Source organism: Chroicocephalus ridibundus, chromosome 10, assembly GCF_963924245.1.
Source record: "Chroicocephalus ridibundus chromosome 10, bChrRid1.1, whole genome shotgun sequence".
Lineage (NCBI taxonomy): Eukaryota > Metazoa > Chordata > Aves > Charadriiformes > Laridae > Chroicocephalus > Chroicocephalus ridibundus.
This window is the reverse complement of record NC_086293.1, coordinates 12,184,257-12,211,224: the sequence shown is the minus strand read 5'-3', so window position 1 is coordinate 12,211,224 and position 26,968 is coordinate 12,184,257. Positions and strand designations below refer to the sequence as shown.

The 26,968-nt window shown below is 39.1% G+C and overlaps 1 long non-coding RNA gene across 6 annotated transcripts in view; it reads right to left on the bottom strand.

Annotated features, from left to right (window-relative positions):
- The window catches only part of LOC134521496 (uncharacterized), a 159,917-nt gene that overhangs the window by 17,423 nt on the left and 115,526 nt on the right, over window positions 1-26,968 (bottom strand). For 3 of the 6 annotated variants that reach the window (XR_010072792.1, XR_010072791.1, XR_010072790.1), the window contains 9 exons: window positions 25,872-26,056; window positions 18,926-19,102; window positions 12,511-12,630; window positions 10,784-11,014; window positions 10,084-10,334; window positions 9,356-9,433; window positions 6,762-6,919; window positions 1,587-1,642; window positions 1,044-1,110 (listed from right to left, as the gene is read on the bottom strand). This is a non-coding gene — a long non-coding RNA (uncharacterized LOC134521496). The remainder of the gene's footprint in view (window positions 1-1,043; window positions 1,111-1,586; window positions 1,643-6,761; window positions 6,920-9,355; window positions 9,434-10,083; window positions 10,335-10,783; window positions 11,015-12,510; window positions 12,631-18,925; window positions 19,103-25,871; window positions 26,057-26,968) is intronic. The other 3 variants (XR_010072794.1, XR_010072795.1, XR_010072793.1) reach the window with 3 other exon arrangements.

The following is a 26,968-nucleotide window of genomic DNA, read 5'->3' as shown; positions in this document are numbered from 1 at the left end:
CTTTTTAATTATTGCATAATTACTGAACAATATATATATTTCCTTCAAGTGATTGGCAGTAATAGTTTATGAGTGTCTTTCTGCAACAGTAATATAACTGTCTTTAAAATACAGGATTCATATCTGAGCATCTTTGGGAATGCAAGGTTGCCTAATTAATATGCGTGCCAGCTGTGATCTTTTTGCTTTCTGAGTTTACTTATATATAATTTGTGTTCAAACTACACTATTCAGCAGTTTGGTCCTTTCTTGTGAATATGGAGATGCATTTTTTGCCACTATTAATTTGGATGACAATAGATGCCGAGGGCCACATTTTTAAGGCTTGACAATAAGCATGAGCTACAGGTATTTGCCTGGGTAGACATTATCAAGTGGTGGGTTTTTTACCTGCACTTTGGAAAAATCAAAGCTGATGGTTTCCTGATAAACAAGATTGACAGAACAGGAATATCCTTTTAGGAAGTAGCATTTCAGGAATACTGGAAAATAATCCCACTTTGGTAGACTCCCTATATCCCTGCAGTGCACAGTGAAAATGGAGAATCTTTAGTTATGCTTTTCTTTTGGATTTAAAAATAGTCACATCGAATTTAAAGTGTTTACTTTCAGAATAAGATCCCGTACAGGACAAAACTCTCTAGCAGGATATTTCCATTACTTATTTCCCTAACCAAGCTCAGTCAGAAACATCCCCGAATGTGGTTCAGAATGCTGTTTGTCTTCATCTAGGAAAAAGATCAATTCTGTTGTGGAAACACAGTGCACAGCATGGGATCACGCTAATCAATTCGAGCAGGCCTTGGTAAAACTATCTATTACTCTGCAATCCAGCAGCATCAAAGCTAATTAATACTTTACACAGCTTTAATGAATGTATTAGTGGTTAATATTTGTGTATAAGCTACTCATAACTCAATAATCTTATCACATTTGCATTATTAATAGGATAGGTATGTGCCTTTGAGTTGATTGATCATAAAACCTATTAACCTGGATTTGTAATACTCCCCCCATTACCTCCAAGGAAGAGCAGTACTCACTATGGGCACGAGAGCAGGTAACAGATTTACTGGTGTAAAGGCCTTTTCAGGTTCCAGGTGGCCGGAACTGAAAAATTATAATGATAGATCCATTTTAAACCACATGTGAGCTGATCTCAAGGCAATAAATGTCTAAAACCAAGGACTAAGTGCCCTGGATTATGAGATTCCCAAACTCTTTCAGCTCAAACCTCCTCTACAAGGGAAGCAGCAAAACTGAGAAAAAGGAGAACAAAAAAAAAAAAGGAAAAAAGAGAAGCCTGTGCACAGACTAAGCCACTCCACACAAGAGAGAATTTCCATTATTCTCTTTACCCCACTCACACATAAAAACCCACTGTGTAGTGCAAGCTTATTTATTTAAATGAAACCGTGCGTTGTTTCAGGTGGGAGATGAGTAAATAAACCAAGTACTTCTCTAGCACATGTTAAAGAAGAACAATATTTTGCAATTTCCCTCCTACAGGTTTTGTGTTCTACAAAGAGAAATAAAAAAGTACTTCATCTTTTTCAGCAGTCTTGAAAGCTTTTGCTTATTCTTACCTTCTTACAATAGAGGACAGATAATCATCCTGAAAGGGGAAAGCAACATTCAAACACTGTGGAGAGAATATGCAGTTAGATTAATTCCACGTGAACAATAATAAAAAAAAGATATGAGGAAAATGCAGTTCATTCCTTTGGAGACTCATCTTTTTAATGCACTATTTCCACAGGATCTTCTAATTGCTTCTTGTGGGATTGAAGTGTTTCCCCTTGCAACCTCGGTCTGGAAATTTGTTACGTTTGTTGGCACGTTTTTCTTCTGCTTTTTTATTTTTAGGTTTGCAGCATTGTTTTCTCATGCTTTTTTCCCCTCAGATATTTCCCCCTTATCTCACATTTCCTTGTTCACATTGTTAGTATCAATGAAATTTAAGCTTATATGATGCTGTGAAGCTGAATCCTCTTTTATTGCCGTACTTTCTTACATGGTGGGACAGCAGTGAAAGCTGCCGCTTAATCAGTTCTGAAGTCCTACACGCAGGCAGGAGAACATGCTATTAATTATCCAGTGAGGTGCACCTGCATGATTAACGTGAATTCATTTTTCATTCTGCACTGTATTGCTTCTCGAGTTGCAATATCTTTGCTAGAACTATGTATAAGGGGAATTAAAGGGGGAAGAAGGCACGCCGTGTAAAACCTCAAGCAAAAGAACACAGACGTTGTGGCTAAAAAAGGAGACAAGATCAGGCAGAAATGCCACTAGTCCTGGTTGTACTTCCCAGATGTTTCTCATCTTTTCAGGCACAGGTCTTTATTGTCAGCTGCCCCATGACAAGTTGCAAAGGCCTAATAAGTAATTAAGGCAGTCTGTCATGCAACTGAGAAAAATGAGAAAAACAATATGCTTTCACCTCTTTTGATAGAGCTGTGATTTAACTGGTTAAAAATGTTCGTCTCTTCTGCATAGGGCTGAGCAAATCACTCACCATAAATAATGTATTAATCTAATTTCATCACTTTTACTCTGTGAAAAGTTCCTGAGTAGATTTAATAGTTGGGGTTTTTTTAAAAGGTATTGGTGTTGAAAGCAAGTTACCACATATTTTATCTGCACATGATAGTTACATACAAACAGGTAATACTGTAAATTAAGAAAGTCTAATAATTACCTCTCCATACGCTATTTAAGAAGCATTTAAGAAATAACTTCAAAGAAAATATTTATAGCTAAAATTAGTGTGTTAGGAGTATTTTATGCAACTGAAGCTCACTCATCAAGTGCTTGAGGAAAGTCACTGTGAAGGACACAGGCTCAAATAAAAATTAATTATTTCTTAATATGCCAGTAAAATTACTGCTATCACTTGATCTGTGTTAATTAACAGAGTCATAGCTTTCTGGGACAGACACTATCATCTCAGGTATACAAAGGCCATATATTTATATCCAGATATTGAACTGCTCTAAGACAAATTGCCTATGTTTAACTAAAACGTGTCTCAGGATTACATCAAATCTTTTGTTTCCCTTGATGCAATTCTGTTATTTCCCTTGAAGGTCTCTGCGCAGAAGGTTCAAACAGCAGGAAAAACAACTACTGAGGTAATGCAAGAAGATACAAAATGAAAAGTGTGTCCAGATCTGTTCTGGAAAAGAAATTGCATTTCTGGTGAGCAGCAGAGATCAAATCAGGCCGAAAGAGCCTGAGCGCCCACCAGTCTATTAAGGGCTGTAAGAGTCAATGGAAGATCAATATGTTTTGGGTACGGCCTTGAAAGAGACCTCTAAATGTGCATAATTAGCCATTCTTGAAAGTGTCAAATTAGTTCACAGTAAAACACACTAGCGTACGTGAAAGCATGTGAGAACGCAGCCACCACTTCTACCCACATGAAATCCAGGCTGACCAGAAGAATGACAACAACTGATCAAGAAGCCATAAAAATGACAACAACTAGAATATATTACATCAGTCATTCAGACTTTGGACTTGTGAGAGCTTGAATTAAAACTTTCCTGTGAATGCTTGAAACCCAGCTGACCTGGCCTTTGGGATCATGAATGTTTTTCAGGGTGAAACGCAGCAGCAGCAGAGATTCATTTTGCTTGTAACCACGGATAGAAAATGCACATTAATCCTCTACTGCATCTGACTAACAGAAACTGAGGGACCTTACATTTAGTCTAAGTTTTAGGAGAATATTATACTGTAAATAAGGGCTAACAGTACACTGTAAGTAAGGACTAGCTGCCATCCAGGAGGATTGCAGAGTCCGGAAGGATTCAAGCAAAGCAAGTTTTCACTATTGTTTCCTTTCTAAAGCAATATCACAAGGGCTTTTTCTGCCAGCTCCTTTGTGAAAGTTTGGGGTGCACAAGTCTGGGATATGGGGAGTTTGGAGCCCTGCGTCAGTACACTGTAAACAAGGTTCTGCTTTTAGCATTTGGAAGGTCTCACCAACAGGAGCTCTATGTTTTGCAGTTAATGAAGTTCAAAAGACAAAAGCCGGTTGCTGTAAGAAGCGTTACTAAAACTCCCTTCATGCCAAGCAAAAACCAGATTTCAAAAAAATCTGGCAGTCTATTTATTATCCTCTTGGCATCAGTTCATAACTCTGAGGAACTCTAAATGAAGCTGTATGGATGGATTGTTTACAAATGTTTGTATCTGGCTGCAGAAACTCCAAACACCCCAATACAAAAAGCAGCTATTGTTCATTCATTGCAAATAGGCTTTTACTTTGCAGTTAATAATCCACAAACAGATTTATTCTCTGAATAGTTAGCAATCCTCAAAACAGCAATCTTTTTTTTTTCCAACCAGGCTAGGATTTCTGTTTTAATCACTGAAGGAACTAAACTATACGATTAGGTTTCCTTCTTTTTACTCTTTTGTGACATTAGGCTGGCATTTGAGAATTATCATTAGAAGTCTCTGCAGAAGTTTTACAACAAAACCCCAGAAAATGCAACAAACAGAAAGATATAAAATATATCTTCACCCGTCTCAGGATGGGATTGTGCATATATTCCACTATAGCGTATATACCATGTATATAACATTGTGCATACGTCCTTACTGTCTGCTATAGGATACTCAAACTCTCGGCCTATTTATTAAAGATCAATTTTTGTGATATCATTGATCCACCGAACACTGGAACTGTCATCCCAGCTCAGGAGTAGCTGCAGTAGCAGCTGAAATACAATTCTTTCTTCTGCATTTGCCTGTGGATTAAGCCCTTGGCATACACATAATAGACCCTCTCTTTGTGAAGATTATATGCCACTGGTAACAGACAAAAAAAAAGAACAATAATAAGGTAATACGTTTAAAAAATGTTGAGGAATTACAGACCAAGCATTCTCTGCTCTGTGCCCAGAAAGATAACAGAAGAAACAGGCAGACAATCTATTTAAGTGCTCAGAAGATAAAAGATGATAAGAAAAGAACCAGCATGGATGTTTTGAGAACAAATCATATCAAGCTAACAGCTAACCTAATGCCTTTTGGTGATAAGGTGGCAAGGGAAGAAGGACAGGGAAGATGTCTGCAGGAGAGGAGCTGTGGTGGCAGACAGTAGGAGTGTCATTAACAGAGAAAAGCAGACAGAAATCTGGAGAAATAAACAGAAACAGCATGTTTTGAATGCGAAATAATTCTTCAAGGCTACTCATCAGTAAGACTACAGCTGGAGTACTCTGGCCTGTCTTGGACCCAATATTTCTAAAAAGCTATGCATTAACTGAAGGGAATTCTAAGGAGAACATGCCAAATAGTCACAACTACAGAAAATATGAAGCGTGAGGAAAGCCTGAAAGAACTGAGCTTGGTTCATCTAGAGAAGGACGGGAAGGGAGGTGAAATGCCCTCACACAAGTGAAAGGTTGTTCTGACCTACATGGCGTTAGCTCTAGCTCTGTCCTCTGTGAGGAGGAAGGCAGTAAAGTGTACTTCTTGCCATCAGCAAGAGGATAATTTCCATGATTAAATTGCAAGGGAAAGGGAAATTTAGGTTAAAGACTAGGAAAAAAAAAAACGTCCAGCCTAAAGGCTAGGTAGGTAGTGGAATAAATAATGCAGAAGTCTGTGGAATTTCCATCAGTGGAAGGACAGGTTAAGCAGACACCTGTCAGACACAATTTAAGTCGGTTTATGCTATCTTGAGATAAAAATGATGGAGTGGGTGACTTTGTCAAAACCCTTCTTCCCTTATGCCTGCTTTATATGACTCCATTTTTATTTTTGTCCTGACATCCAGCTTAAGGTTAGACTTAATTAAAATATTTGAAGCCAAATAACACATCTATGATTTTTGCGTTTGTGCTACAAACCATTTCAATTGGCAAAATTGGTGGCTTTTGAATAGACCATGGTACAGCAACAGATTTCAAATGCATTGGGGAAGAGTCTCCCTGGCTTTTCTTTTACTCTTCATCTGATCACCCCCAGCATGAAATCACCACTGGTGCCTTTGCAATCATACTTCAGTTTCCCAGCGTTTGCAACAATTCCTCCATGATGGCTACAGCCTCTTCAGGAACCCACTTGTGAAATTTATTTCCTCATTTCCTTTGTTCCAAATACTGTATCTTTTTCAAACACTCTTTTCATGGTGATTGTAGTTGAACTACTACTGTTCTTCAAATGTCTTTCTGCACTCAGGCCCCGCTCTAGCTAATATACCATATGCCCTTGAGTTAAATTAAGTCAAAATCCATCAACCCCAGAAGTTTTCACAGGCTTGCATCAGGTCTGTTGAAGTTCTGCACATTTTGCCAACATATTGCTTATAAAGTATACACTAAAAATGGTGACCTTTGGAAATATAACTACATTAATTTCTCTGTTGTGTGGACTAAAGCACTGGGGTTATTTATATAAATTAAAGGATCTACCAGAATCACAGACTTAAGAGTATTTTAAGCTGATGACATACCAGAGACAACAGGTGTAAATGAGACACAGGGAATTATGAGTGATTCTTAGGAGAGGGGATGATCTGATTGCTGAGGGGTTTTTGTCCCCCAAACCCTACAAAATAAGGTGGATGAGATTAAAATTTGTACCTTCTTTTATTCTAGTGTCCAAACCCGACACATGACAGGCAAGGAAATAATCTGTGCTCCACAGGGATGGTGGGCAGAATAAGCAATATATTTACATATGAGGAAACTAATTCTGATAGGATGGATAGCAAAACATTGGAATAAGTTGACCAGAAATACCTTGTAAGACGTGTCCAATATTCCAGCCTGCAGGAACAGAGCAGATAAATATCTTTTCAGACAGAGCAGAAGTATAGTTGATCCAGTCTGGGGACAGAGGGGACGGGACGCAGATGGAGCACTTCCTCATGCCCATTCTCACTCTCTTATTTTACTCACTGCAGGAATAGGAAGCCATACTTTGTAAGAACTATTGGTTTTTATAAACAAACATAGCTGGAAGTAATGCATTTTAACAGGAGTATTACAAACCTGTGACTCCCCATTTCCATTCAAAGGAAGAAGGCTTTGCTACAGGTTCTGCTTGACTACATAAAATTTTGAACTGGAATGCCTGGAAAACTCAAAACTTTGGGAGAAAGCTGTAAATATTCAGGTTTGAGTGCTTTCATTGAACCAGTATGCAACTAATTCATATTGTCTTCAAGCTTCTGGACCACGATTGTCAGGAGTCATTCAGAGAGAATTACTATTCGTTTTTCTCTCAGAAAATTTTCACTCAAGTTACCAGAAAAGTGGTGTCGCCGCACACACATACTGATTTCAATAATAACTGATTTAAGTGAAAAGCAGTTCTATATGCAACATATTTTTAAGGACAATATAGCCCTTGGTTCACAAATCTGAAAGCTAAAGTATTTGTCAGGAGAAATTAATATACGCCACCAAAGACAAGAAGGAAACTTCTCATGCCTGTATTGCTGATGACACTATGAAGGAAATTCCGAGCATAGGCATGGACTTGCCCTGCTACCTTTTCACCCAGATGCAAATCGGTAGACTTTGATGCATTGTAGCCGAGTGAAATTCCATGAGATAAAGGAGGATCAAACAATTTTCCAGTTGTTCCAATTTCAATTTCCTTTCCAATTTTAAAGGCCATGAAAATTTGCCTGTGGAGTGACAGAATCTCTTCATCCTACTATTCACAGCTCATATCTTGCATTGGTACCCTGCCTCCCTGCAGAACCTACCAGCTGGGGCCATCTTCCACCCTTAGTGCTTGACGCCAACAGTGACCCAAAAACGAATTTCAGTGTTTCTGTTGCAGCTTTCCATTATTTTTTTTTTTTTAATACACCAAACTTTAGGAAGAAATTAAAGAGACATCATGTTTATTTTTAGTGGTAAGAATCAAGGTCCCAGAAAAAAAATCAACCTCAGTTAAAGGCATTTATCCTCATTTTCTGAACCCAATTCTTGTTTTTTGAGAGCAATAAAGGCTCAGGTATGATCTTGCACTGTTGATTCTGTGGATTTATCTCCAGGTGTAAACACCTGTAGAGTCAGAGCCAAAGATTTCTTTAAATTAGGTGCTCAGTAGCCAACAGATATTTGTTATTATTGTTCATGAAGTCCTGTTCTCATGAGAAAAATACACAGAGGCAACTTTCATATTTCACTTTGTTGAATTCATTTTATGAGTTCTTCAGGCTTAGTGGTGCTTTGTTGTTTTTTGTGGATTTTTTTTTAAGATTATATTTTCATCCAATTGTCCTTCTATAGATTTACAGTAAAAACAACTAAGGACACTTTGTACCTAACCCTTTCATAAAAAGTGATTGAAAAGTTCAGCTGAATATGCTCAGTGCGTTTTTTCTGCTTGTCATCTTTCACAGATTCACTTCTTTCCATTCCATCTAAAAATATTGTTTTGTTTAAGAAGAAAAAAAACCCTATCCTTGTGACAATTTGCATAATATGTTAATGCTGATATGCATCTAGACATCTGGATGGCATTTTAATATCTCATTCTCATTCAAACAACTAGAAACCACACAGATGGTAGAAACAATTTTAAGAGCATTGTTGTAAACAAATAAGGCAGCCAGGAAATCAAACACGCTCTAAGATAGGCTTTGGAGCCGCCACTGCTTTCTGTGTGAGAATATGCATATGACATGTTTTGACTGCAAGAGAGAGCAGCCTTCTTCAGTTTCAGATAAACTAAGAGGTAAATGCAGAATTTCTAATTGAGATTGGGGATCATTTTTTGGGAAACTCCTTTCCCCTGCCCAGCATAGCTGGCACCACAGATTATACTCAGCACTTGTGAGTCTAAATTATTTGAGGCTCGAGATGCCGCTGGGCAGACTGTGTGTTTTATCTTATTTTCAATTAGCAAAAGAAATATGAAATATGATTGCTTCAGGAAGAAGACATGTAAATTCTGTTTTCATACTTTACATAATAATGTAACTTCTAGTAGTTGTTTGCTCCTGTTGTTAAAATTTCATCTACGTGAAGTTGTACAGGACTCAATAATCCCCTGCAGTCCTCTTTAATCTGCATCTTGTTTGTACCTCTTTATAGGTATGTAATCTTTCAGAACTAGAGCAACTACTGCAAGCTCTGATTTTCGGATGTCTGCTCAATATGCTTGTGTAAGAGCTATACAACAGCCTTTTCTGTAGGTGGAGCTGATGTCTCAGCAGATACTGCAAATTGATGTATCTCTCTGGATTGCATTAAAATTACTCACTCTTATCTTTATCAAATAACACCATAAACTGATTATTTTTTCTTTCACTATAGGTGCTCTTGGACCTCTTAGCAGTTAAGGCTACAGATCCCACACAATGAATTTCACTGACCTTATAGAAGTTTTCAGGAATTCAGCTGTACTCAGTGAAGTGAATAATACAAAACTCCAGGATTTTCTCCTTCATCTCCTGTAACATGGGTAAAAAGTTACTGTTTAAATTCTATCCCTTCACTATGTAACTATAAGTAAATGAAAATATTACGAAGTTATTGAATTTTACATTACAAAACTAAGCATCTAAGCCTCTATCCTCTACTGGTAACCCAAGGAACATTTCAGGTAGTGAACACCAACAGGTTATTTGGAAAACCAGTTAAAAATTTGTGCCTGATTCCATCTAGTTAATTGAAGACCATGGGACTCTCCTGAATTCAAGGGAATGGAATGAGAAGTTCATGGAAAGCTGGTGGGTAACCACCTCAGAAAATAGTTTATCAAGGGAACTTGTGAAAACAGTAGTTCCTAAAAAATTTCTGCTTTTCCTCCCATCTCAAAAGTGTGGATTTGCATATGGTAAATGCTAAGGAGGGAATGGAAGACAACTCACAGAAATGAAGACAAAGCTAATGGAAATTCCACATAAAAAAAGGAATTTTTTTAAATTCCTGAAACCTAGGAATAAAAACAATACTGCAGCACAACACAACCCGACAGGAGCCTTTCAGAGTGATCACTGAATAAATCAACCTTCCTTCACGACTGCGACCTGCTCCCAGGCTGATGACCATTCCCGTTAACCTGTGTGTGGTGCCTGCTACTGGATAATATTCTTCTTACCCATAGATGTTTCTCTCAGGCTCCATCTTTTGCACTTTTCCTTTCTTTAAGAACCCTTTTGCACCGAAGGTTGGTTGCCTTGACCAAGCTGTGAGCCTGGAAGGCACAGTGGATTGAAGACTGTCACCGTGTTTGGCATCAGGAGCTCTTGGCAGGTGAACTGGAGGTGTCAGGGGTTGGAATCTGGGCCAGGAAGTCTTCTGCAGCCTAACGCAGCTATGAAAACTTTATGTGCCACGTTTTAGGTTTGCCTTAAAAAAAAAAAAAAAAAGAAAATCAATAAAACTTTAATCCTAAGCATGCTTACTTTGACAAATTTAGTTAGTGTCTGGCAGAAAAGGGAGGGTAAAAATAGTCATTTAATTTTTAGTCTGCAAATTGTAAGATTGCAAACAGCATTTGCTCTCAAAGATGATTCTTTGCTTTGTTCACACAGCTGGATTTTTGTGATGTCTGGTACATGCTTAAAGAAAATCACGATCTAATTGTTCATACTTCAAGGAGCTATTGTGGCAACTAGAATGGATGGAAAAAACATTAATAACAAATGATGCAAGCGCCTCCCTCTGATCACAGAGTGCTGGAAAGCAGGAAAATGATTAAATTATGAAAGGGATAGTCAGAAAGCAAGAGACAGACACGTTAGAAGCACAGATTTATTCTTTGTTCTTAGGCAGATGGGGCTGATGCATTCTCTCACCAGGCTTAACAGGTTGGTAGAGGAGGAGACAGCTCCAGCAACCAGAGTGCTTGGCTGAGGGGTCATGGTTGGTGTCATGAAGCTTCAGGACATGCATCCACCTTTCCTTCTCTGCGAATTGCACTTTCCACCCACCTTAGTTTTACACCAGTGTGCATTAGTGAAGCAGGTCAGAGAATCCAAAGTTACTTTTGAAGTCCATCATTTTTCCAAATATCAATCTTCCTGCGTCTCAGAAAACACAACAAGCAGGCATTTTTATAGGATTGCAAGAGCTTTTGGTGAAAGGTTTTCATAAAATATGTATGAATTCATTGTATATATGCAATAAAAAAAGAACAGATATATCACAGAGGATCATATTTTTGTGTCATCTTTGGTGAGAAAATATAGATCAATCGATTTTAAACTCTTGTTTTGCCAGTACAGAAGCAGTACAAAAAGCACTGAGGTAACTGATGTTGACACCACAGGAAGAGTTATTGTCTAACGAGTTTTTTCTACTCAGATCTGTAACTTAGACAATCCCATATTGAAAGAAATTCATTTTGTGTCTACTATTCTTTATCAACTTATGAAGAACAGAAAAGGTGTTCCAAGTCAGTTATTTAAACCATAGAAACATTAAAGCACTTCAACTGAAAATTTATAAGAACTTTTATGTAAAGAGTATGATGTCTTGTTCCTTAAACCTGCTTCCAAAATGAATGCCTTTTTAAAAAAATTGAAATTTCTCCAAAACAATGTAGCTGGTCATTCAGGCTGCATGATTAAATTTGAGGATTTGAAAGCAACTGAAAATAGAGTATTAAATCAGCTAGTATTGATCTGCATTATGAGTATAATCCTCCCTGTTTGAATACGTGGAGAAGAGGAATCACAGTGTCTGATGATAACTTAAATCTGTTATCATTAATTTGTGCAGTCATAGTTAGGTAGCAGAAAATCAGCTGGTAAACTGAAGGATCATGACAGCCCATATTTTAAAGAATTTTTTAAAATATTGTGAAGAACGTCAATTCCTTAATTTCTGTAAAGAAACCATCATTGCAGGTATGTACACAATAGCATTAGACGGAGAAATTAAAATTTCTTACCAGCGTTATGACAGTGATTTCAAAAGCTACGTTATTAAAAAAAGAGGCGTAATAAAAAGGGATGACACTCCTTTCAAATTGTTCCAGGATTTAGTTATTTACCTTAATCAATTACAAAAAAAGGTAGGATGGTCTCCTCCATTTGCACGCCTAGAATAGCTCTTTTGGAATAGCTCCAATACTCTGTGTAATTTTAGGCTTAGGACAGCTGCTCACTCGAGTCAAGCTGATAAAATTTCACAAAAAATACATCACTCTGTTTGCAGAACTAGATGGAGGCAAAGAAGTATCAAAACGCTTGATTTATCTCAATACCTCGCAGCAAAGCTACCCCTGCTCTCAGAAATACTAAGGTGTATGGTACCATGGAAAGTCTTTGACTCTAACAATACGCCAAGAGAAAAAATGGAAATGAAAGGGAAGAAAGGCACTTTCCCTGATGGGATTCAGTTGTGTTGTTGACTCTCTCTCTCCAGGATCCCACCTCCCAGCCGTCCTAAAGCAAATGACATACAAAATGGTCTATGTTGCTACACTACAGCTGTATGTGTCAGTCTAGCAATCAGCTGTGGAGCCCTAAGGATGGGGTTATTTAAGCTCTAAATCAGGTTTATTTGGGAAATGGCTTACTTCTAGTACCGTGTCTGTGCCATTTGTGGAAAAGTCGTCTGTACGATCCTGCCTCCCACCAGCTGGTCTTCTGTTGGTCTTCAGACGTACATGTCTGTATGTCTGCCATGGAGCAGCCACCTGCGATGCATTCACAGATCAATTTACTGTCAAGTGGTTTGGAGTGATTCTGTGCTCAGTTTGAGATGGAGTTGCCCTAAGTAGCTGAATTTCAATGCCTGTTTCCTACAGTTGTACTTACAGTAAATTAAGCCATTTCAAAGGGTTTTCATTTAGACACTGGCAAGTGTTTCTGTACTTAATGTTGTTTTGATTGAGATCTGCTCTATAGGACTTCTGTGTAGCTCTTGGTCCTGCTTGCAAGCAGATGATGAAGCAGAGATTTCTATAGCATATCCTAGTTCGGTAAAAAGCCAATTGCAGACATCAGAAGTGAGCCAGGGTGATTTCCAAGTCACCCCTTCAATTCAGGATCAGCCCTGGCACAACCAGACTCATCTCACTTGTGCTTTGGTGGGAGCCCTTGCTCAGATAACCCCTTTGTATCTCTCTCAAGATTGGTTTTGTTTTCAAAGCCAAAGATAACAACACTTCCCTACCGATGTGCTTTCCACGTATTATTAGATTTCATTGCAGGTATAGCTTTCCTTTTTACAGACAAGTTGACCAACCCTGGCACCTTAACGGGCAGAAAAGATAGATGCAGGCAAAGCCCTTGAACTCCAGGAAAAGGGAATCTCATTCTGCTAATGCTCAGTAATTCCTCTTTCTTTTGTCTTGCAGACCATGTGGCAGGAGACCTGCTGCTTCTTTCTCCTCTAACACCTTGTCTTATTGAAACTCCCCTCCTCTGTTGATCACCATGCAAAATAGGTTGTGTCCTTAAAACGATATCAACTAAGCAAACTCCTCATGAAAGAACAGGGAACATTCCTCAGCAATTTGTGTGAAAAGTGTCTCATCCATGTGGATGAAACTCCGTCTGAACGGAGTGAGGAGATGCTTTGTATATATGTGTGCATTATGTATGTATGTACAGTACTTGTAATCTAATTGGTACTTCTTAATTTTCTTGGCTGCTTTTTGTTTAGCAAGATGAGTTTTGTCCTCCTTCTTTGGGAGGTGGATATCTTAATCATAATTATAACATTTATAAAAACCATTCATATCTTCTTATATTTTATGAGATCTGAGGTATCTAGTAAATTTCTAGAAACCTCTTTTTTCTCCCAACCTAACAGAAGATAGGACTGCATTAGATTAGGTGAAATTTAAATGCATTAGCTGTTAGCCAAAGTGAATTTTCATATAAATTAATATTGTTATTGTATTTTAATAAAGCAATAGCATTTATGGAATTATGTAGATATCAATCACTTGGAGGTGTCTTGGAACAATTATTGACTTCATGCATCATCTGCTTCTTCACTTCAGAATTTGTTGCACTCTTCATAAATACCATATATCAGCGAGCCATAAAACACATTTTAAATGCCTTCTAGCCCATCACAGACACTGTTGTTAGAAAAAGCCCCCTGAGCCGATGACATCCTAATATGTGACTATGTAATTAAAATTCTGACATATGCAAAGAGTTGTAAAATAGATAAAAGAGTATGTATTGTAAATAGAAGTTTAAAGGCTCTGAGCAGATGGTTCGTTTGTGAAAGAGGTACGGGGAGCGCCAAGAAATGACAAACAGATGGCTTAGGTGTGAAGGACAGGCAGGGAAATCTGGAAGAGTTGAGGATGCAATGGACGGCTCTGGATTTTTGCACACACTAAGCGAATCACGAGGCTTGAATAGAAGGTTAAACATTTTACATTTTTCTATTTGCATTTATATAAATGTGTCAGTGGAAAACGTCCAGCAATAAAGCCTGATAATAACACTCAAGACAAGTCATGCTTCATAGGCTTTAGGGAGACAAGGTCTGTTCAAACTGCAGATACCACTTGAACAATAACACAGGCACTTCTATCCTAAGTAATATGTGTGGGCTGAGTTGTCTTAATTCAAACAGAAATATTCAAAAGTGTAGCAAAACCATATTGCCAATATTTACAGGTGCCTGAAAAATAGTTTCAGTAATGTACTAAATGAACTACCGTTTGCCAGCTGCTGCTCCTTGCTCACTGTTGTCTTAGCAGTATGCTGAGTGAATTCACTGCAAATTTAGGTGATTAGACACCAAAATCAAGTCTAAAAAGGCATCTCATTTGGCCAGAAAGATCAGGTCGAATGTTGCTTCTATTTTTGAAGCGATGGCAAGTCTTAAATCATGACCAGATTAAAATTATGACACTGCTAAATCCATCCTTGGGTCTAATTTTCTGTTACATTTTTGCTCTCTCGTATTTGTCAGACTGCAGGCAAGCTCAAAATATACATCACCAGCTACAAAACAGAACAATTTCTGCACACAAACGGGCAAGAATCACTTTTAGTAATCAAAATGAAATTTCCCAAGAACTGTGATAATGCCAGGATTTTGAGAGTGCTCTTTGATCAGATTCTGTATGAAAACTTGATCAATGTAGTAAAGGGGGGATATTTTTGAACCCTTTTGCAGAAGTCAGTTTTGTCAGCAGGGATTCATTCTGAAAATGGTAACTGAAGCCAAGAAAACCTTAGGCACAGTCAAATAAACGTCCCCATTTTATAGCAACGGCTAATGCCCAACTGAGAAAATAGAAACTTAAAAGCATCACAAAATGATCCTCTCTGTAGCTTTGGGAAAACTTGACTGAACAGATTTTTCAAAGCTATGGAGAAAGATTTCAGGGATTACTCTGGAGAAAAAATCAAAGCAAGATAGAGACCTCAAATCCTTGTGGAAATTGTGCTCTGCCCACCTTGCCTGGACTGAAAATCTCACCACAGCAAGTTAGCCTAGCACATTGTATTAGTATGCCTTCGTATTTACTGATGGCCATGTATTCTGAAGTGCTTAAAGCTACTTTAAAGGCACTACATGTTTTTAAAAAATCTATCTTTTACAGGGCTGAGAGGAAAAAAATATACCTACCCAGTACAGACTAATAAAAGGCCACCATCCTTCTGCAGATAGTTAGAGATGTAAGTCTTCCAAAATAGCTTCATTTTGTAAATTCTGTAATAAATATTTATTCTTTTTGCTTACCACAAAAGGCTATTTACATTTGAAACAGCATTTCTGTTTATGAAAAGTGAACTTCGGCAAAGCAGTTGTTACATGGGAACCTTTTTTAGATCTCCCTAAAGTTTACCTTGCAACTTTTTAACTTGCAAAAAACCCCAACACAATCATTACTGTTGCATCGCATGGTTTCTTGCATAATAGTACTGGAAATGGAATTGGTAGCTGTGTGCCGTGTAGATACTACGGTAGTGGGGGAACACTGGAGTGCTAATAAAAAGCCTGTTCTTTGCTGACTGCTGCTGCACTGTATAAAAGCTGGGCATTGTTTATTACAACTGTTTGAAAGACTAGCAGAATATGGTTCCTCCAAGAATCAAACCGGAGTTTCACTACAGTGTCCCGTAGTAAATATTATTTGAAAACAACAACTACCTTTGCTTGTCTTTGAGGAGTTCCCATAAACCGGTTAAAGCTAATTCTGGTTTTCTGCCTTTCAAAGCCGCACGAGTTATTCCAAGTCTGACCTGCGGAGCAATCTGCCTTGCAAGGTACATGCACCTTTTAGGTTTTATCTATTTTTTGAACTTCATCTGCATTTATTTTGCTTCCTGGATAATCTCTTTAACCCCTGACAAACTTCTCTTCCTCAGCAATCTTGTTCTTCTGTATACGTCTCTCTGCCTAGTTAATTTTGTCTCTGCATTTCTCAGGCGTGCCAAACAGTAGCTAGCATCCTCCCAGCTGCCACTTCTCCTTACGGTGACAATCCCTTCTCCTGCTGGCTTCTTCTTGATTTTCCTACTCAAAACATCTCTATTGCTTTGCTCTCCGTTCCTCTTTGCTATCATGCAGCATAATTCTCATCATCGATCCATACTTTTTCCTAGGATGTTGGTAAATTTATCTTCTTTTTGCCTGGAGAGGAGCTGCGTGTTTGAGCTATATGTTATTCTCAGAAGGATGAACTGATTTGACCTCCTCTTCTTTTTTTCTTGTTAAGAGAGGGGCTGTTACTTGTGATGTTTTTTTATCTCACTCCTGTATTCTAGGCTATCCTGGTTCTTCTCCTTGATTTCTTTTATCTGCTAGGTATCGCACCATACCAGCTGTCCAAAGGAGATGAATTTTAGTAGGGCTGTTTGTGCTATGACAGCTAAGGTTGTGTCAGAAAAGTATTACAAATGACATCCTTCAAAAGTTTCTAGTAGCCATAAACATTTGCTCTAAAACTGTGGGGGGGATTTTGCTAAGGATATTATTTTTATGTTTATAAATCCAGATGTGATTTATATAAATAATTACAAATAACGTGCAAATAAAATACACTGATATATTCTAAATGCCTAATAGAAACAATAAAAGCATATAATAAATATGTATATAACTACAGATTACTATTATTTCAGTGGGGGGATTGCTCCTGTGTAAAAATGTTATTTGAATAACAAACAGCATACCTATTTTTGGGTATGTATTTTTCAATAAATGTAAAGCATAGAAATTGTATTTAGATATAAACGCTCCTGAAAAGTAAAACAAAAGCTCACCTCTGCCTAGTGTCTAGATGTTTCTGAACTTCCACAAATACCATAGAGCAATACGTGCTCCCTGGGTGAAGCGCGGAGAAGGCACAGGCATTCCTCAAGCCAAATATAAGATGGCTGATGCCACATCGTAAGATTGAGAATCAAAGAAAAGGATTAAAGCAAACCCACTCAGAGCACAATACAGGAATTAAAAAGTAATTGAAACGAAGCGATAGATCCTCTTTCTCCCTTCTAGTCAGTACGTTTGTGAGGACATCAATGCTTCAACCATTTGTTTAGCTTGTTTACTAGGACTAAATATTGAGGTGTCTAATATAGGAGGGAATTAAGAGTTGCAGAGCTGCCTTCTCTCCCCATGAGGGCTGTTCGTAGGATGCACGGCAGGAGTGCAGCCCCTGCACACCTCAGCACGGGGGGAACTGCTGGGAGTGGGAGGTGGCTCTGCCACGCCGGCACCGGGACAAGTCCCTGCCAGGCACCGCGCGGGTGCATGGCGAGAGGAAGGCAGATCCAAGGAGGAGAGAAAAAAGAAACTTTCCTATGGATGACTGACAGTCATAATCTTTTCTCTCCCCTTCTATCAGGGCTATGGTAAAATCACGGTAAATTTTATTTTGTTCTGTCTCCTCTCTGAGGATAAAAATCTTAAGCTCATTCTAGTGAGGAGGGCTGTGCCCTCATTTACACTGAAGTCAATGATTTCTTCAGATGACTCCAGATTTACAGTGCCCTGAGCAAGAGAAGAATTTGACCCATAATTTTTTTTTAAAATAGTTATGTTTTTTTGCACAGTCTTCCTCCTGAAGACTCACTTTACTCAGCCATCAATATTCACACTTTAAAGGCTTATTTCCATCAAGTTCCATCAATGACCTTTAGAAATTGGTCCCTTCAAATAAGAAAAAAGACCTCAATTACAACAACATCTGCCTCCATCTAGCACTTTATTTGCCTTAGAGAAGGGATGGAATGATGATTAAGTTAATGGATAGGTCATTTTCATTCTTCACATTTACCATGTAAGTGGCTCCATGAATCACCATCTATCTGGAGCCCAATCATGGAAGGCAGTGGCAAAACATCCATTGACTTCCACAAGCTCTTTTCCTGCACACCTCAGAGAGGGGAAGTGGAGTACTGGCATTAATCAACCTTTACAACCTATACGATAACATATTTGTCTTTTCTTAGGGCTGGAAAATAAACACTACTGTCCTCAGGCTCCCGTTTCTCTAAAATCTCCATTGGCTACCTCAGCTTTTTCTACTGGTGCTCCATTAGGCAGCAGCACAGCCTTACGTGGCCACTTGCAAGCAGTAAGCTGACAATTTTGCTCCCTTAGCTGAGATAAAACAGAGTGAAACGACAGCAGAAGAGAATAATTTCTCTACCAACTTATTCCTTTTTACTAGTCCGATGCAAATATATGACCAAAGTGATATGGGCAGTGATGGAGTGAGACATTACAGCGTCCCAGTCCGTGCACATGTCACACTGCAAAACATTGCACAACCCTGCTTGAAGGGACAGAAAATTGTTGTGTGTGTGGACTGCTGATGCCAACCACAGCAGTGAACGGCCTAAGCAGAGAGGATGTGTATGTAATGTAAGAGAAAGATATGTTTAAGACATAGAAAGAGACAAAAACTGAACAGTTTAGGATCTGGGGAGGAACTCGGCCTCAGCAGGGAGACAGCCACGCAGCCAGAGGGTGAGCCCCAGTGCGTCACCACCACAGCAGCTTACCTCCTCCTGGGTCTTCTGAACAGACAGCCCACACACCGACCGCCTCGTTCATCCCTCCAACTATATCCGTATCTTTGCAGAGTTGCGAGGATCTTCCTCGAAGGATTCAATTCTCCAACCTTACTCAGCTTTACTGGTCTGTTCTTGGACTTCCCCAACATAATGCTGTGAAATTCCCTGTGTATACATACACATTTGTATGTGAACATATGCATATGTAAATATGTGTGTATATATATACACATACAGGTTGAGATTGAAAACACAGATTGAATCAAAACCACTACATTTTAAAAGGGAACAGACGCTTTTAGCAAACGAAGGTTAAAGACATCAGGTTGCCAGTGAAAAAGAAAATAGGCCCCTACTAGTACATTAAAAAGCAAATAAAACATCAGTATGCACATTACCATTGAGATTTGTTTTCTGAAACATCATGTATTAAAAAAGAGGGAGGAAGCAGAACAACTTGTTGTAGTGCTGGAGATGACACTGAAACTTTAAAAGACTGAGAGTTCACCACAACAAATCGAACCAGGCGGGAAGCAAACACACACAAAGCACAGCTCGCTTCGGAGCAGAAATGCATTACAGTGAGAAGCTGTTTGACCATTCCATTTGTTGACAAAGTTATAAAAATCACAACCATTAGACTGAGCAAGCAGTCGAGATTTACAAGAAAAGGAACAGTAACATGAAAAAAAATAGAGATGGAGTTTTTTATTTGAACTGACAAATTACATTTGTTATTCAATTCAAACACTATAACCATCAACCGGCTTAACACCAGAAGGAGCTTTGAAAGATGAGATATAAAAAGAACTTAAACACAAGGCTGGAAAGAACAATACAATCAGCATAAGTGCGATAAAAAGCAGCCCAGAAAGTTGTATTCTGAAAAACTCCGTGGCCTGTAGAGAAGACACAAATTGGGCTGAAGTTGGTGACTTCAGTGTAAGCAGGGGCTGGACGGCAAGGCAGGCGACAGCAGCGTTTTACCCATAGAAAATGCCAAAGGGAAGAAGCTGCACAGAGCGTGGGCATTTGGTTACCAGCACAAAATCACTTGTGTCACAAAGCGAAGAGAGAGACACATAAAATAAAGCGCCCCTACGATGAACACGCTGCCTGCGCCGCGGGACCAACAGCAGTAACATCCTCAACACAGAAATACAGAAGCTGCATAATTTAGCTACATGTAAATGCATACTCAGAAAAATGCCCTTTCATCCTTACATGAGTGTGCACACACGCATAGGTATATATATGCATTTTTCTAATAGCGGAGATTTTCCCTGTGTCTTCTGATAGTGCAGAATGCCAAAATAATTCAGTAGCATGTCAGAATGTATCAGCCGTAAAAAGCAACGCATCTGGGGATGTGATAATGTAAACAATCCTAAGCAAAATTTTATTTCTACAGAGAATCTTTCTGTTTAAAACTGCTTTTCCTTAACCTTCAAGGATATGGCATCTAATTGTCTGAAGATAACATATATCAATTCTAAGCCACATTTACGAATTTCACTCAAAAGCGAGGACTCCTCTGAGTTATTAAACCATTAAAGGCCTCTGTCACTTTTCATGTCAAGGTTAATAATCAAATGATTAAAACAGTTAAAGTTAAAACTGCAGCAGTAAAAATGCAACATTGTCACTCATTTTATGAGAGTCAAGAACAATCCTACATATTTTTTGATACGAAAACTGCGTCAAACAGTTTGTAACTATCAGGTAGCTGCTGGAAAAGGAACTTAAAACAGTGTTCACAATGCTATCAAAGGGAAGTTGTTTGATTCTACTTTCCAGTAAGGAAATCTGTCTTGCATTTCATTTAAATATATTAACAATCCTTCATCGTTTTAATTTACCTGAGTTTGTTCAGATTAGGAGTCTGAATGTGCTTCCAGTATCAGAAGTGCCTCATCAAGAGCAATGATGCATTTGCACTGCTCGATTTGCAGCTGCTTTGGTCCTGACAAACTTGGAAGCCAGGTAGTACAATGGCTCTGAGCAAAACATACGGGACATAAGATTAGTTTTTTTACTTACAGGCTTGCCAGCACGCAGGGAGAGTGCTAGCGAATAGTAATTGCAAAGGGGAGAGTGCTAGCGGAAGAATCCCTGTAAAGGCCCGTGGCGCGAGGCGATGTTAACTCCAGCGTGGGACCCACCCTGCTGTGAAATCCCCGGTGTGGTGGGCCATGTCACCGGCCAGGGAAGAAGCCTCCAGGATGGAGCACCCCAACGTCATGGGAAGGTGAAAACAGAGAAATCTGACTTCCCTTTGACTTCTGTGGGGCTGCAACTCCAGGCTTGGGGTTTTTGTAGATACCCATGGCCTCAAATACATCTAAGAGCTATGATTTACCAAATATGTCTTGGAGCAGTCTAGAAAAGCATCCCTCATTTTGGGCTAATCTCCGCCTGGCATTTTCTGTCTCCCTCCATGTTTTGTGGAGGGTGACTGCCAGGTATTTGTAACTCAGTCAAGTAATGCTAATTCAGTAATGATCACTACTGCTTCAACTTGTTACATTCTGGATTTGGGCATCCTTAATTAGTTTCCTCGTTGAAACTAATAGAATTATTCATGTGCTTATATGTGCGTTTGAGCACTTTGCTGTTTAAAAACTTATTTTTAAAAAGCTAACCAACAGCTGCAGTTAATGTTACATGAAAAATTTTAATCTAAGTCACATTTTCAGTATTTCTTAACCTTCTGACTTTCTGCAGTTGAATCTGAATCATCCAGACATGGCTTCTTTAAGTGTAAGCTATTCTGGGGAAACTTGACCAAATAATGTGGATTATTCTACAATTATATGTAAAAAATATATATATATGTTTGCAAGTTATTTCTAATAAGCAGCGAAAAGCTGAAATTTGCTGTAGAAACGTTTGCTATAGAAACATTTTCCTGGAGGAGAAATGTGTTGAAATTCCTTCAAGAAATCTTGCTGACAACTTCACTAAATTCTATTGCTGTTTCTATTTTGGGATAGTTTGTGAAGGATTTATCTGGTTTGCGAAAAGCTAAAAGATGGTATTGTACATTGTATGATGATACAATGAATTCAGCCTTCGTGTTACCTTTCGGACTTGTGCACTACAGCAATCTTTCAGTTTTATGATTGGATGCTGTGTATCAACCGTACAACGCTGCAGATTTCTCACATCTTTGGTTAGCTGTGTTGCTCTTCAACATTGCTACGACACCCAGCTGCTGAGTTCTACTGTGATACAAAAACCCACAAACGTGCAGGAAATAATAGGACCTCCAGCCAAGTGACCGAAAAAACAACAGTGGCGTTCTCATTTAGGTCATAGGAGTAAATCATATGAAAACTATTTATCAAAACCATACGTAGCTGAACAAAAAGCAGAGCAAAACTATTCCAATAGCTGTGTACCCAATCACTTGAGTTGTGTTTAGAGAAATCCAAATGAAAAAAAGCATGTCCTTGAATGACAACTAGGCTTCGGTGCACACCAAAATAAAATTATAATTAATGTAACCAGTATCTGTAATTCACCACAGCAAAATATGACTGTTTGTTAATAAACTGCATCACTTGCAATGTGTTTCCATATAAGAAAAATAAGCTCCCTTAATTAAGGTTCAGAAAACAAGAAAGAAATAGGAAAGATAAAGCCCATTGCTCAAAATCTAACTTCTAACTTCCATTTGAAGTAGATAATATGCATGTAGACACGGCAGCATTCGTGTGATAATTTGCTAGAAACAACGTACTAGAATTAACTTCTCATTCTATTAGTTTGCTATTGCTGAACATAGCAATACAACGTTGTAAAAGTCACTCCCTCGATGTATATTGTTTCTTTATAGTAAAATGCCATGATTTAGTATTTTTATTTCCCATCACCTGTTTTTTTTTCTCTGGAGGACTAGCTGATTAGGCTCACTTCAGGCAGTTTGAACCAAAAGAGAGAAACAGCTAAAACAAGCCAGGAAAAAACACTACAGGAGCTATTTTGCTCTCTCCGTAATTTGAAAGAGCTCTTCAGCCACTGTGCTGTTAAATTCCACCGGGTTCTGCTGGAAGAAAGAGAACGCTGCAGGCAAGGCGCTGAGGAATTAACTTGGGTTTTTTTCAGCTGCGTCTCTCTCCTTTTTGGAAAATATTTTTAGATTAAATCCTTGTTGTGGCCTAAAATAAATCTCATACTTGAAATACATAACAGCAAATCTTGTTTACTCTATGTGGTAGTGAGAAGTCTGTTTCTCAGGCATCATGAGAAAATGGGATTCCACTTGTACGGCAAGATGAGGATTGAAGATGATGCTACTGGAGCAAGGGGACATGGTGTCTTCTTACTGTCCGACACACTGGTTACCCTCTGTGCTGGCAAGGGCAGCTCAGGAAGAGGGGATCTCAGGCCAAACCAGTTTCGAGGACCTGCCAATCACACTATACACATTTCAGGGCCATGCCCGGAATGCTCCACCCTGCAGTGGTTGGAATGTATAGGCGTGCTGCTGGAGCACATCTGCCAGAAGAAACCCAGTTGTGGATACTTTGAGATGGGAATCAAAGCGCAGTAAGGGGACACAACCAGGAGGTGTGTTTCAAAAGGATGCTCCTTCCTGCGCTGAACAAAACCACTCATTTTTTAGCTCACGCTTTGAGCAACCTGGTCTAGTGGGAGGTGTCCCTGCCCATGGCAGGGAGGTTGGAAATAGATGATCTTTAAGGTCCCTTCCAACTCTAACCATTCTATGATTGTATGATTCTAATGCAGATGTGCTCGTTTTGGTTAAGTCAGGGCAGAATAACAACATAGTAAATGATCCAGTTGTTCAGATGTGATGCGGCAGTGGCAGCAGAAAGAGGTCTGCTGAACAGTTCTTTACTTTCCCATGAAGTGATAGTTTCACGAGACCAAAAAAACCCAAACACACAAACAAAACAAAAAAAGTGACACCTATAAAGAAAAAGTTGCAGTAGCTTTGCAAGTTCTCCAGTTGAGACTGGTGGGAATCAGCTGACTCTTCATGTGGTGGGCCTGGGGTAGGTGGCATGGGCTACAGACCAGTTTGGGATGGGCTTGGGGTGGAGCTACAACGTCCCCTCCCTGCGCCTGCAGAAGCCTTGAACCAACTGCCACAAAGAAGAGTTAAAGATCCACATGCCACGATTTTTAGTAGCATCCGAGCACCTTACTGCTTTGCAATAATACACGCTGACACCCTGTTGTTACAACCTTGCGTTTGTGTGAGGCTGTGGAAGAGAAAATCATCTAAGTTATTTCAATTTCTTCACTCAGAAAACAAATGATAGCTAAACAGAACAAACGCAACTCTTCCTCCCAAACCCTCCAAAATAAAGCAATGGTAGGGATAAAATCTTCTTGTTATCTATTATAATTCAGAATAATTACATTTATTATTGGCTTATTTTAATCATCTTTGGACACACTAGAATAGTATTTTTCTTTCAAATTCAACAGAACATAGAGTTTTAGATTACTTATATTTATGAAAGGAATTATATGATGTGATGTGCCAGCAGGAGACAGGATATGCCAACCCAGGAGATCTTTTCCCACTTCTATTTCTTTTTCAGTGTTCCTGTGTTTCTACTTAGGAGGCTGGTATAATGAAAGTGGTACTCATAATATGCAATATATTTTTCCAGATTACTTTAATAGTGCCAAAAAGATAACCAGTGAATAATCATAATAAAATATATGTAAAGGGGATCACAAATCTCACTGATGCAGAACAGGAAGAATTTATTTTCAAAGTGTTGCTAATGACTTTCTGCCTGCCCCTTTGAAAATTGCTTTGAGCTTAGTACTATCCCTTGGAAATCCAATTCATAAATTCACAAGCAGCATGAAATTCCAGTAGGAAATAAAACACTTTTATTCAAATGTATTACAGCATGTTAATGCTGTTTCTTAGAACATAAACTGCAGTAAACACTGCTCTGAAATACAAACAAGGAGTGACCTTACTTTGTGGTTTTGAAAAGTTTCTGGGTTAAAAGCCAAAGCTCAGCACACAGACAGATCGCAGATTATGAAAAAATGGATCCAGATGATTTTCTGTGGCTAATGCAATCAAAGAGAAGGCAGCGCTGCTGTGAGCGGCACATCCCTTCCCTGCGTCGAGGAATCGGTACAGGGAGCTGCTGCATTGGGGAGCTGCAGGGACCGGCGCGACGCTTCCCAACCCACTGCCAAAACAAGCAATATGCAGCGAGCAGGTGCTGCAGACTGGTGCTTTGGCAACAGTGCTGTGTCATTCAGCAGCTGCTGATAAGTGATAATTTTTCATGGGAGCTATCTCAGAAGCATTTCTCCAAGTGGCTGGTTCTCATGATCGCCTCTGCTCTCATTTTACTCCGAGTGCTCCTCTTAAGCACACTCAACTGATCTGCTCTGCCTGGAGGGTGATAGAAAGTTGCTGAATTTCTAAATATTGCCACTAAACACATACTGGTTTGTAACAGGACTCTGGAAAAAACTGATAGTCTCCTTATATCATACTCTCCACAGCTCTGCTGAATACTTTCCACTCAATGCAGATGGAAAAGGCTTCTCATACAACCCATCGTTGCCAGTGCGTATTTGGCTGCCTCGTGTCAAGAGTGGCTCACTCCCTTTTCCTCTTCACTTTTTTAAGGGAAAGCAACCAATATCCATAGAGAATTGTAAAAGGAAGCAATAGTGCTATCTAAGACAGAAAAAAACAGGCAGCTCAGAACTTCCTTAGCAACTAATGGGTGCGAAGGGCCTAAAGGGTGCCCAGGGTCTGGGAGCTCCCATCTGCATCACAAGAGGCGCGTTACTGCTTGGGGACTCTGCTGAGCGCTCGTGTGAAACCACTGGTGACACCACAACGGAGTGAAACGGCACCTCTTTGGAAAAAAAAAAAAAAAAAAAAAGGAAATTCTTGATTGCAAATCAGAGTAATTACCTTTGAAAGAAGAAAAGATTAATTAACTGCAGCTCCTGTAGGTCCTGGGGAATGGGAGGTTGTCAAGCCCAGTCCAGTTCTTGAGACAAGAAGTGAAAGATCAGCCACCTGGAACGGCACCACCAGGGAAGGCTCCGGAGCAGCCGACGTGGCTTTCGTGGGAAACCTCACGTCTCTCTTATCTTCTGCAATTTTCTCAAAATATTAAACAGTAAATGAAAGTGACCTCTGCTGAACATCAGACTTATGCAAACTTTTTCAATAACCAACAAAATCACCCCTGCATAGCTGACTTTTAATTACAATTTAATATTTTCTAATAATTGTGTTAAGTGCCTATAAAACAAGAAAGGGCAACTTCATCGACTAGGATGACTGAATTACTGTAAAGACAGAAAGACTAAAAGAAAGGAGGAAATATCAAGAATTGGCTAATTTGGGATCAATGCTCAAAAAATCTATATTTATCTATAACCTCTATCTTGATGTCTCTGTAGATTTATGATGTATCTCTGTGTGTTGACTTATAAGAAAGGTTGTTAAAGTTGCCTATGTTTCTAAACAAACATTTTTGTAAGTAAAAAAAGTCTTGCTGAGTTATAACCTTTCATCTTACAATTTAAGGATCTATGTTTTATAGAGCAAATGGGTGATGAGCAAATGAGCGTATCTGTCTCCTGGGCTCAGGTCTCATGTGCTCACTCGATGCAAAGTGTCTGTAGCGACTCAGATCATCCTCCCTTTCAGTCCCTGCACTTCTACCTGAGGCCAACAGGCTACGACCCGTTCCCATACTTCTCTTCCCTCTGGGATAACCTGCAGCCAAACAGCCTCTTTAAAATATTATTTATTTTAACAAAAAAGCATTGTCGAGAAAATCTGTTTCAAAAAAAGCAATACGGAGCTAAATTTCCCTTCAGACCCCACTCATAGGATTTGGGAAAGGTCAGTTCCTTCAGGGTTTTCCACAAGCCTCCACCAGCTGGAGTTGCAAAGTTCCCCTGGCCCCAGCCCTGGACTTCTTAACCCTTTCGTCTTGAGCTCCAAGGTCCCAGGCTGGGTAAAACACAACTGTCACTCAAGAGACAAAAGAAGCA